This window comes from Dreissena polymorpha, chromosome 1, assembly GCF_020536995.1.
Source record: "Dreissena polymorpha isolate Duluth1 chromosome 1, UMN_Dpol_1.0, whole genome shotgun sequence".
Lineage (NCBI taxonomy): Eukaryota > Metazoa > Mollusca > Bivalvia > Myida > Dreissenidae > Dreissena > Dreissena polymorpha.
In genome coordinates, this window is record NC_068355.1 from 23,455,215 (window position 1) to 23,465,802 (window position 10,588).

The window sequence follows — 10,588 nt, forward strand, 5'->3', positions numbered from 1 at the left end:
GAAACAAACACCCGTGAATAGAGTGGCGAAACAAACACCCGTGAATAGAGTGGGGAAACAAACACCCATGAATAGAGTGGCGAAACAAACACCCGTGAATAGAGTGGCGAAACAAACACCCGTGAATAGAGTGGCGAAAACAAACACCCGTGAATAGAGTGGCGAAACAAACACCCGTGGCAGGTGATGGATATGGAAAGTGGAGTTATGAAATGTACATTATGCACAAACATGAAAAGTAAATTAAAACTAACCAATGTTGCTAAAAATGTTGATTTATTTTTCACATGCACATAATAATAAAGTAATCTTAGTAGATTTTTATTATGTTAAAAATGTCATTCCCTAAATTACCCGATTGAGTTAAAAAAAAAACAGGGGTGAAAAACCCAATTAAGCTCAAAAGTAGGGGGTAAATTTTTTTGCTAAAACAATTGAATTTACAGAAGCCCTATTGTTGTCAAAACAGGAGGTGAAAAACCCAATTACCCAAAAAATTATCTATAACCCTGGGACGTGAACTATATTTTTCAATACTCCGCCCTTCTTAGTACAAAGTTCACTATTTAGTGATGTCATTAAATTGTACAAACATAACTTTTCATGACGTTGTTTTCATTCATAAATATTTTTCAAATGATGTCACTTTCATTGAGAACAACAATCGTAGAAACTAAAGGACGTCACGTTTATTGCATGATGCTACTGAAAAGCTGACGTGCTATAAATGTTTTCTTAATTACGTTTCTTTACAAATAACATTCTTTGCAGGCGTGGTTATGCCACTTATCACCAAATATACAATTTGTTGTTTCATAACAATCATATACATGCTACATTTCTTTTAGAGCCGGTCAAAGCACGTGAATTTTACTGCAATATTTTCTTTATTTATTCGGAACTATTTTCAAAACATTAAGCTCCGCCCAAAATTTATTGCAGAATAACCCACACTTGATTTCCTTCTTTGTCTATAGAAAGCAAGTAGCGTGCCGTGTTATTATGTTTGTCGAACTACACAAGCGTAATTATGATGCTCACTGAAGACGCACAAACCTGTACCAAACTCTATTTTATGGCGCACCAAAGGGGTGGAAACTTTAACTTCTGCTCGAGCAGAAAAAAATGCTGCTCGAGCAGCAATTTACTGGTCGAGCAGCATTTAAATGCTGCTCCAGCAGCAAAATTCCTGCTCGCGCAGCAATATGCTGCTCGAGAAGCATTATTTTTAGAATAAGCCATTGAACCGTCAGCCAATCAAATTTAAGCTTACAAACGGACGACATAAGCTATCTCTACCGAAACGAAATAGACCGGTGTAGCGTGAATATTGTCAGATCGTGAGATCTGTCACATAAATCGGAAATTTGACGATTTTCACAGTACCCCAGTGAGATTGCTCCGATCAGTCGCCGTGAAAAATGTCAAATTAATGAAAACTAATATTTAACGCAATGTTGTTCCAATTCAACTTAATTTCGCGTTTTAACAGCTTGCAGTTATTTTCGGACATCTTTTTTTAGGACGTTGAACCTAAACACGTTGTTCGCAACAAAGATATCAAAACAGTAGTTCTAACACCATGCAAACATTTGAATTTTAAAACGATTTTCGTTTTAAATGTTATATATATCGATGATGTACATGCATAACGTTGTAAAGAAATATGGTAATGCCTTATTTACAGTCATGAGTGCTGCAGTGTTTTAATACAAAGATATAACATTGATTTAAGAAAATATTTTCAGATAATATACATATATAATATATATTATTTCAGCTTAAAAAAGTTAAAACTTATTATTAACCAAATTCAGTTCCAGAAATGTTGCTATATATAATACACATGTACACTCAATTCAGGAAAACTATTGTATTATATTTCACACAATCATAGTTACCACTATCATCATTTATTTAATCTGTCAATAAGCTCGATTGGTAATTGTCGGTTTGGCTCGGGTAATGCTTTAAAGTACCCCGTGTACTCTTAATTAAGTATACTTTAATGTAACCCGGGTACGCTAAATATACTTAAACATACCATTGGTCTGTCTGTCAGTGCAGTCACTCACAAACTTTTCAGGGCTTTATCTCAGAAACTCAATATAAGTATTCAACATGAAACTTTATGGGTGTATAAATATAGCTGAGGAGAGGTGCCATGCACAAGAACCATAACCCGTCGCTTTCTGAAATCAGAGTTATTGCTCTTTGTTGTTTTTGTATGATGTAACTAGGGCTATATCTCAGATACTATACAAGATTTTAACATGAAACTTCATTGGTGTATAATTATCAATGCACAAGAACTATAACCGTATACTTTCTTACATAACGGTTATTGCCCTTTTTTGTTATTGTTATTTTATGATGTAACTTTTCAGGGCTATATCTCATTTATAGAACCATGCATAAGAACCATAACCCTTCACTTTCTTAAGTAAGAGTTATTGCCCTTTGTTGTTTTTGTATGATGTAACTTTTCAGGGCTGTATCTCAGAAACTATAAATACAAGATTTCAACATGAAATTTCATGGGTGTATAAATTGTCCATGAGAATAAGTGCCATGCACAAGAAACATAAAACTAGTACATATGTACATGTCTGATGTTACTTTTCAGGACTATATCACATATACTATACACGATTTAAAGACAATTAATGTCACGTCTAGAGTGTTAACGAGGTTTTAATAAAGCCATATAAGGTAAAATGCCCTGCCCCATGGCGGCCATGTTTTTTAACCAACCAGAACCATTTTCAAACTCGTCCAAGATACCATTAGGACAAATCTTCTAACCAAATTTAATGGAGATCAAGCAATAAATGTGGCCTCTAGTGTGTTAACAATGCAAATGTTGAGGCCGCACGACACACAACACACTACCTCACAATTAAACAATAATCGTGATGCTATGTTGAACAGATTTTTAAAAACATCAAATATTCCCGATTTATTGCAATTTGGGATTTAAAGAAACAAACGATTTCTACAGAAGGTTTTTTTTTACAATGCACTTTTAAAACGAACGTGGATTAAATTATAAGAAAATTCATTTGAAATTTTGATGAAAGCACATGATTTATGTATTGATAACGGAGAGCGAGACTTGTTATTCTGTATATTATCCATTTACAATTGTTAATATTGGTTAAACTTAAGTATAAATGTTGTCCATTTATATGAACATTGATTTTAATGCATTTTCATGGTGCGAAGAAATGTTCAAACAGTGTATGTGTTTATGCTTTGTAAAATCTGAAAAAAATATAATAAATGGTTGACATTTCTTACACAAGTTGTTTGTACAAGTCAAGTTATTGACAGGGGTCAGGCTTTTCTTTGGTTTAAGATCTATTGTTGATCTAATTATAAGTGGTTATTTGTTAAAAGAAAGTGTCAAGACAATGAACATATGATTAATGCATTTATACTTTAAGACATTTCAATATTAGGCAAGTACATGTATTAAACATGCTTTTACTATACTTATTCTTAATTAACTGAATTTCACAATGTGTACAAGTTCACAACTTGTTTTTTCACAATTTTCACAAGTTTGCGTCTCATTCTTTTACAATTTTGAAAAGTTTGCGACTCAATTTTTCACAAAGTGAGGCGGCCAGGGCCGCTTCACAAAATCAGGAAAAAAAGCCCTGCATATGTCTATAAATTCAATGCAGCTTGTATTAAAAACTTAAAAAGCGTTGAGAAAGTCCTAAATGTTGTTATTTTTTAGCCAGATTTTGTTTACAGCTTTTTTCTTACTCGCATCATGTAATGGAGGAATGGAGAACACTATCCTGATACTTTTCATACTTTTGGGAGCTCCCTTCAACACACGACAGTTGTATGCAAGTTAAAATCTATTAGTAATACAAATTAATTATATATCTGCAAATGTGAAATTATAATGTTCAAAAGCTATTATATATTATCACTATGACGCCATCTTAAATGGATCGTACAGATTGCACATGTTTAAGGTATTGAGTGAACAAATATTTCTACATCAGTAAACTTGACTTGCGCTTTGGCCAGACCCAAACAAAATGTTCAATGCACAGTGACATTACGATAGCATGCATATATCAATCTTAATTTATAGAAAGCAAAACATTTGTGTACTTTGAGTTATACTCTTTAAATTCACCATGAATTCAGCCACCTACCCAACATGAATTCATAAGCATGATCATAATACAAAATTTCAATGAATAAAGTTGCTCAATTTGTTGAAATCGAGTAATTGAGCATACAAGATATTTTTTAGTTGCAATGTAAATGAATGCCAGAATTTGTATCTGGATATCCATATGTAATATCTGTATACTATCATGATAACCATATTAATCAGTAATATTGATCGAGATATTAAGTGTTGTTTTCATATTCTTTTAGCAAAGATCTTTAATAAAAATAGTAAGTCATACTAACTGTATTATGTACATCACTTTTGATGAATTATTACCAAATTACTAAAATCATTAGGAAAGTGACAGGTAAAGTAAAACATTACCATTATGCTACATGAAGGCTTGCCTGCACTGGGGGTTCAAAACCCAGGACAAAAAGAAGCAAATACTAAAACATAACCACTATACGCCATGTGGACTTGCCTGCCCTAAGGGTACAATACCCAGGACAACGAGGAGCAAATACTAAAACATAAGGAATCCTGATAGTGCCATATATAATCTTGCACTTCTTTCATCAAGCGCAAAACTAGACACACAAAGTGATACTTGATTTTTTTCTTATAAGTGGGGGCGACGCACAATATTTTTCTTGACAGTCGCGGCAACGCATGATATATTTAATACGATATATCGACCTTGTGTAGGTGTTGATGATGTGGTCGATCTGGTTCTGGGTCCTGCCGTCTGGTGATGTCCATGTAAGTTTGTGGATCTCCTTGTGCGCGAACAGGGTCCCTCCTATGACCAAGTTGTTTTGTTGGCAGAAGTTGACTAGTGTCTCCCCGTTGTTGGTGATCACATCCACTCCATGTCTTCCCATGGTCCTCTTTTTGTCTTTGTTGTCGCAGCAAACCTTAGCATTGAAGTCGCCGAGCAACATCAGCACTTCCTGTTGGGGGATGTCCTCTAAAACTCTTTGAAGGGCGTCGTAGAATGCATCCTTCTCCTCTTCTTCTGCGTCGTCTTCTTCATATATAGAAACTTAAGAGTATTGATTTTAAAGGTTTTGTAAGTGATTTAAATTACAGTAATTAAACAATTGCAATATCAAAGCTACTATTTCACACAAATCTGACATGCAAATTGCACATAAAGTTATACAAATAAAATGTTGATAAGTTTCCAATTCTTGGAATGGGTTAAATAAACCATTGGCTAATTTGCTTAAATATCATATTGAACATTATTCAGCTTAAAGGAAACATAATAAAACAAGAAACCATCGAAGACCGGTGATCAATGCTCCCCAAAGGTTTTTTTGTCACAATATTGCACTATATATTCAGATAAAAGGAAATGACTTGAGGGCACAGCAGTTGGGGGGACAATAATTGTTTTATAAAAAATTTCAAAGGGCCATAACTATGTGAAAAATCATCCGACCAGAACCCGCTAATAATAAGCACATCTCTTCTTGGTAGTGAAGCTTCCCATAAAGTTTCATTGAATTCCGGTCATTAGTTGCTGAAAAATAGCCCGGAAAAAAATTGCATTATATGTAAAGTTAATGGAAAATTTCAAAGGGCCATAACTCTGCGAAAAATCATCGGACCAGAACCCGCTGATAATATGCACATCTTCTCTTGGTTGTGAAGCTTCCCATAAAGTTTCATTGAATTCCGGTTATTAGTTGCTGAGAAATAGCCCGGACAAGAATTGCACTATATATACAGTTAATGGAAAATTTCAAAGGGCCATGACTCTGTGAAAAATCATCCGACCAAAACCCGCTGATAATATGCACATCTCCTCTTGGTTGTGAAGCTTCCCATAAAGTTTCATTGAATTCTGGTCATTAGTTGCTGAGAAATAGCCCGGACAAGAATTGCACTCTATGTACAATTAATGGAAAATTTCAAAGGGCCATAACTCTGTAAAAAATCATCCGACCAGAACCTGCTGATAATATGCATATGCATTTTTTTTCTTAAGGACCAAAATCTGAGGCCTACACCATTTATCAGAGTAAAGAGTACAATGCATTATGGGACACAACTTTCATTGGACGAGCAAATTTTAATTTAGATTAAATGCAATACGATCATGTAGAAAAAATGTTTTATTGTGCCATACAAAGTATGTTAAAAAAGTGCTTTCTGGGGACTTTCTGATAACGGGTAAAAATGAAAATGAATATCTGTTAACAGTTACACTGCGTTAGCATGTACATAAATCATCTTCATAATTTCATTTATTTTTCTTACACATACTGCTCTGATAGGGAAAACATGTAATAAACTCGGACTCTTTAGTTTTTTACAACTTTATTGACATTACACCAATAAGCTGTCGAAAAAGGTTTAACCTCTACGCAGTTAAAAATCTAAAATCGGTGAAATGGACAAATAAAGCAATGAAGCTGTGATCGTCGCTATCTTTGTACCGGATTGCTGAATTTTGAATTTCAGATTTCCAGTTTGTGAAGTCATTTTTTGCCATTTCCACATCGGCCGAATATTTATTATTTCTGTTATTTACAATGTATCCTAGTTTGCGGAATGCATATTTCCGAATCCCATGTTGCCGACTCCTTTTCATCGGGAAACAAGGTAAATTACGGCCAAACAACGCGGTAAGTAGCTTGTCCATCCCCCGGGAAGTGTCACCCATCGAGAAAAGTGAACACTGCTGACGGGCTTTTTTGTTTAAGTACACGGTGTCTGTTCTGTAGTCAGGCAAATATAAAATATGAAATGACATTGAAATCCTTCTAGGAATGCACAAATTACAGAGATGATACTAATTTCATACAGAATACTCACACACATACACACACAAGAACTCAGGATTAGAGGTAAAGTGTGACTAATATATGCCCTCCTCAATAATGGCCAAATGTTCGAATAAGTTTGTTAAATTGCTGATCACCAGTGGATTTTAAATTGAAAGTTTCAGCTATGGTTCTCATATTGCAGCCATTCCTAGTCAAAGGCTTCGAGTGATTTGGCAGGTATGATATGAAAGAAATTCAATCGATTGTAGATCTTTTTCAAATTGCCTGACAGTACACTCACACAAAGAAATGTGCGGAGCGATTATATCTTATAAATATATTACAATGTTCAGGTATTCAATGGGTAGGGTAATCTGATTATAGGAGCTATTGAAGCATGGGTACTGACTAATTTTTAAATGTCATAATTGGACCAAAGAACATTTTAAAGGCGTAGCATGTCCATTATAATTATTTAAGAGTGTTATCAACTCAAATCATCAAATAAGCAATGTCAATTTTGTGCCATTAGTATTGTCAGAGAGAAATATGTAAATAGATGTGTTATTCAGCTTTTAAAAATGTATTTCACATTCCAATAAATCTAAGTTAAATTTTATACCCCATGGACATTTCTATTTTGCAAAATTATTGTAAAGCAATTGAGTTGGTCACAAGTGATACATTATCTTGTGCTTCTAAATTTCTTAATTTTATAATCATACATGTACTTCACATATTTATACATAAACCATAAACTGCAATAATGGGGTTGGGCTTTTCCATGGTTTTAGATAGAGTTTACCAGTCCGAATATTGCTGATCTAACAGTAAGTGGTTATTTGTTGGAAGAAAGTGTCAAGACAATGAAAATAAATGAATGCCAGACTTTGTATATGGATATCAGTATGTAATATCTGAATACTATAATGATAACCATATAAATCAGTAATAATGGCTGAGATATTAAGTCTTGTTTGTATATTCTTTTAGCAAAGATCTTTAATAAGTAATAAGTCATATATAATACACTGAAACTCCAATACAACGCGGATGACGGGGTCCAAGCCACGCAACAGCGTTATAAACGGACAACGTTATAAGTTTTGAGCTTATTTATTTAAGGGGCTATTAAAACAGGTAAAGTATAGCCTATAATATAGGTCCTGTGTATCGTCATGCTGTGTTGTCATCCGCAAATACATGCATATTAACCGAATCGAACGATAACAGTATACATACCGCTTTTCTAATGTGCACATATATCCGATAATCCAATATAAATACATCACTTACGAAAAAATAATGTTTAACATTAATGACAAGAAATATGTTTACAAACTTCGTAAACAAATTCATATGCCTACGCCATTTTTCAGAAAAATTAGTACAGTGCATTATGGGACACAGCTTTCATTGGACGAGCGAATTTAAATTTAGATTGAATGCAATACGATACATGTACAAAGAAATGTTTTATTGCGTCATATGCAGCATGTAAAAAAACGTGCTTTCCGTGGACTTTCTGATAACGGGCAAAAATTTAAGTGCATCTCTGTTAATTATTACACTGCGTTTGCATGTAAATAAATCGTCAGGATTTTTATGTCCCCCACTATAGTAGTGGGGGACATATTGTTTTTGCCCTGTCCGTTGGTCTGTCTGTTGGTCTGTCTGTTTGCGCCAACTTTAACATTTTGCAATAACTTTTGCTATATTGAAGATAGCAACTTCATATTTGGCATGCATGTGTATCTCATGAAGCTGCACATTTTGAGTGATGAAAGGTCAAGGTCAAGGTCATCCTTCAAGGTCAGAGGTCAAATATATATGGCCAAAATTACTCATTTTATAATTACTTTTGCAATATTGAAGATAGGAACTTGATATTTGGCATGCATGTGTATCTCATGGAGCTGCACATTTTGAGTGGTGAAAGGTCAAGGTCAAGGTCATCCTTCAGGGTTTTTTTTAGAGAAAGGGGAAGACGCTGGATGCTGGGTGAAAGGGGAAAAAAGAGTGCGAAAGAGACACATTAGGGGAAAAAATAAAAAGTGTTCATTTCAATGTCAATAACTCATCAAAAGAGGCTTGTCTCTGTCCTTTTTGTTCTTAAACACATTTAACACGTATTAAAGTCAAAGTCCTTAATTAAGTTGCAGGTGTAGATCTAATTATGGGAAATGCTTTCAACTATATTTCTGTACTGGGGCCGGGGGACGATGTCAATTTTGTGATTTCAATTTCATGAGGAATGGGTTGACGATCTTGATCTGCTACAGTATTGGATGGGACAGGAGCGGCAGCTGCCGATTGTCTACTTTCACTTTCACAATGTTCGATGTTGATTACCTCAGAATCCTGCTGGGTTATAACGGTTTTCGATGATTCTTTCTTAAAAAATGCCTCGATGCGTTCAGTATCTTCCGAGTCCGAATGTTTTATTTTGTTTGTGAGACTTTTTTCTGTTTTCACGTTTATATCTTGGCATGCACATAGCCCGGATGAAAATTCGACTGGTTTCCGGTAATTTATTGACGAAATACCCTTCTCGCGCAAGACCGGTATCCAGTAAAATAGTCACATGATTATTACGATTAGTTGCCCAGTTTACATGACGTAATTTAAGAGCTATATTTAGAATAACTGGGATTCCCAGATTTTTTGTGTTCGTCTGGAGAGAGAGAGAAAGATCGTTGAACATGGTGCAAATTGGATAATTGTCGAATGCCCAAAGAACAAATAAACATTTCTTTGAGAGAAAATATTATATTTTGGTGAAAAATGATATTTTTGGTGGGGAAATTGTATTTTGAGGGGAAAAATTCTGGTAGGGGAAGACGCCGAATAACGGCGTCACTTTCTTAGTAAAAAAAACCCCTGTCCTTTAAGGTCAGAGGTCAAATATATGTGGCCCAAATCGCTTATTTTATAAATACTTTTGCATTATTGAAGATAGCAACTTGATATTTGGCATGCATGTGCATCTCATGGAGCTGCACATTTTGAGTGGTGAAAGGTCAAGGTCAAGGTCATCCTTCAAGGTCAGAGGTCAAATATATGTGGCCCAAATCGCTTATTTTATGAATACTTTTGCAATATTGAATATAGCAACTTGACATTTGGCATGCATGTGTATCTCATGGAGCTGCACATTTTGAGTGGTGAAAGGTCAAGGTCGGTCAAGGTCATCCTTCAAGGTCAGAGGTCAAATATATGTGGCCCAAATCGCTTATTTTATGAATACTTTTGCAATATTGAATATAGCAACTTGACATTTGGCATGCATGTGTATCTCATGGAGCTGCACATTTTGAGTGGTGAAAGGTCAAGGTCATCCTTCACAAGGTCAAGGTCATCCTTCAAAGTCAAACGTCATATAGGGGGACATTGTGTTTCACAAACGCATCTTGTTAAATTTATTTTTCATATACGTACTGAAACATTAAACACACACAAAGATATTTTTATTTATCAAGCATGTGTAGCATATAATAAACGATAACACACTTACACAGCCATAGTTTATACAAAAAAGTACAATACACGATAAATACAAAACATAAACAGGTACATGTAATCGTTTTAAATAACTTTAATTTGATAATTATTCTGCTTGCACTTGCCTTATTGAAATTAGCGCACCGAACCGCTCTGATAGGGAATACAT

At 34.7% G+C, this 10,588-nt stretch overlaps 1 long non-coding RNA gene across 1 annotated transcript; it reads left to right on the plus strand.

Moving 5' to 3' along the window:
* Positions 1 to 8,522: 8,522 nt before the first annotated feature.
* Positions 8,523 to 10,338, plus strand: LOC127874396 (uncharacterized). Its single transcript, XR_008046859.1, has 3 exons — positions 8,523 to 8,730; positions 9,811 to 10,079; positions 10,237 to 10,338. It is a non-coding gene; the product is annotated as an uncharacterized LOC127874396 (long non-coding RNA).
* The last annotated feature ends 250 nt before the right edge of the window (positions 10,339 to 10,588 follow it).